This window comes from Xyrauchen texanus, chromosome 8, assembly GCF_025860055.1.
Source record: "Xyrauchen texanus isolate HMW12.3.18 chromosome 8, RBS_HiC_50CHRs, whole genome shotgun sequence".
Classification (NCBI taxonomy): Eukaryota; Metazoa; Chordata; class Actinopteri; order Cypriniformes; family Catostomidae; genus Xyrauchen; species Xyrauchen texanus.
The window spans coordinates 10,857,825-10,860,668 of NC_068283.1; positions in this window are offsets into that span (position 1 = coordinate 10,857,825).

Below are 2,844 nucleotides of genomic sequence, written 5' to 3' on the forward strand. Positions count from 1 at the left end.
GTGGAGCCCTGGAAGGCTTGAGAGGCGGAGCTCTGGGAAGCTCAGGGGGCGGAGCTCTGGAAAGCTTGGGAGGCTTGAGAGACGGAGCCCTGGAAGACTCGAGAGACTTGAGGGGCGGAGCCCTGGAAGACTCGAGAGACTTGAGGGGCGGAGTCCTGGAAGGCTCGAGGGTCTTGGGAGGCGGAGCCCTAGAAGGCTCGAGAGGCTTGAGAGGTGGAGCTCTGGGAAGCTCGGAGGGCGGAGCTCTGGAAAGCTCGGGAAACTCAGATGGCGGAGCTCTGGAAAGCTCGGGAAACTCGGATGGCGGAGCTCTGGAAAGCTCGGGAAACTCGGATGGCGGAGCTCTGGAAAGCTCGGGAAACTCGGATGGCGGAGCTCTGGAAAGCTCGGGAAACTCGGATGGCGGAGCTCTGGAAAGCTCGGGAAACTCGGATGGCGGAGCTCTGGAAAGCTCGGGAAACTCGGATGGCGGAGCTCTGGAAAGCTCGGGAAACTCGGAGGGCGGAGCTTCGGAAAGCTCGGGAAACTCGGAAGGAGGAGCCCTGGAAGACTCGAGAGGTGCTGGCTCTTGGACGATCGAGGCTTCTGGTGCTGGCTCTTGGACGGTCATGGCTACTGGCACTGGCTCTTGGACGGTCTTGGCTACTGGCTCTGGCTCTTGGACGGTCTTGGCTACTGGCTCTGGCCCGTGGACGGTCTTGGCTACTGGCTCTGGCTCTTGGACGGTCAAGGCTTTAGGCACTGGCTCTTGGACGGTCACGGCTACTGGCTCTGGCTCTGGGACGGTCACGGCTACTGGCTCTGGCTCTGGGACGGTCACGGCTACTGGCTCTGGCTCTGGGACGGTCACGGCTACTGGCTCTGGCTCTGGGACGGTCGACGGCTACTGGCTCTGGCTCTGGGACGGTCGAGGCTACTGGCGCTGGCTCTGGGACGGTCACGGCTACTGGCGCTGGCTCTGGGACGGTCGAGGCTACTGGCGCTGGCTCTGGGACGGTCGAGGCTACAGGCGCTGGCTCAGGGACGGTCGAGGCTACAGGCGCTGGCTCAGGGACGGTCGAGGCTACAGGCGCTGGCTCAGGGACGGTCGAGGCTACAGGCGCTGGCTCAGGGACGGTCGAGGCTACAGGCGCTGGCTCAGGGACGGTCGAGGCTACAGGCGCTGGCTCAGGGACGGTCGAGGCTACAGGCGCTGGCTCAGGGACGGTCGAGGCTACAGGCGCTGGCTCAGGGACGGTCGAGGCTACAGGCACTGGCACACTGACGTTTGAGGCTATCGGCACTGGCTCACTGACGTCTGAGGCTACAGGCTCTGGCTGGGTTACCGTGGTATGCGCCGGCTTGGGTTCGCCGGGCACTGAGGGCAGAGCCAAGGGGGGTTTAGGGCATGGGGCTGCGGCAGGCGGAGGCTGGAGTGCAGAGACCTCTCCTTTTCTCCTCTTCCTCCGGGCTGATGCGACTGGCGAAGCTGGGATGCTGTTCCTGGTCAGCGTGGCTTCAGGCTCACTGGCCGTGGTTGACGAGGGCTCAGGCTCGCTGACCGTGGTTGACGAGGGCTCAGGCTCGCTGACGGTAGAGGCCGTAGGCGCTGGTTCGCTCACTGTAACATGCGTGGCCGCTGGCTCGCTCACTGTGACATGCGTGGCCGCTGGCTCGCTCACTGTGACATGCGTGGCCGCTGGCTCACTCACTGTGACATGCGTGGCCGCTGGCTCGCTCACTGTGACACGCGTGGGCTCTGGCTCGCAGACCGGGGCAGGCGTGGGCTCTGGCTCGCAGACCGGGGCCGGCGTGGGCTCTGGCTCGCAGACCGGGGCAGGCGTGGGCCGGGAGGCGGAAGCCTGTCTTCTCCTCCTCCTCCGGGCAGACGAAGAGGGCCGCGCTGGCTCGTTGACAGGCGTGAAAGGACGAACCACGGGCGAATGGAGGGTCAATACTGTGGGAGGCGCTACGGGGTTCTCCTCGATGATGTCCACTGTTAAAGGAGAACCGCAGACCTGTAGGGTCTCCTCAACGAACGCGCGGAGCGTCCAGTCGCGCGTTGCCGGTGGCAACCGCTCCTTCAGCCCGTCACACAGGTTGCCTCGGAAGAAGACCACAAGGGAGGAATTAGGGAAGTCTGAAACGTTTGCCAGAACAAGAAAGTCGTGGATGTGGTCTTCTATCGGTCGGTCCCCTTGCTTCAGGCAGAGCAGTTCGTAGTTCGCTCTTTGAACCGCTGGATCCATGTTTTTGGTCGATCGTTCTGTTATGCTTGAGTAACGAAGCAGACGAGGAGATGCGGATCCAAACGCAGTTGAACTTTATTAAATGAACAACACAGGAAAAACACAAAGTAACAACCCACGATGGGGAAATGAAACATAAACTGAGTAAGCTGACCAAGGTAAACACGAACAGGGAACTCGGGAGGGAAAGATACACCGGGTTAACATCAAACAACGATCGACGAAGACTGAACAAAGACACGGGGTATAAATACACAAACATGGGAAAAGGGGCCAATGAAAGAACAGAACTCAAACAAGATAACAAGGTGATTAACAGAAACCAAAGGCAAATTAACAAGGGCAGGTGCAAACAATGAACAGTGAACACAAGACTATGGAGGTACAAGCGTGACAAAAGTGAAAACTAAGGAATACCAAAAGTGACAAAATCACAAACAAAGGGCAACAGAGGGACAAGACAGGGTAACCGTTACAATAGACAATAAATGTGGTCTATCATTGACCTAAAGTCTTGCTTTTACTATCACAGCTGTCTCTGTTGTTTTTAATGGTGAACATGGAAATGTTTAAGGTAGTGTATACATTAGGAGGGTCTTGTAGCGTCAAGTCATAA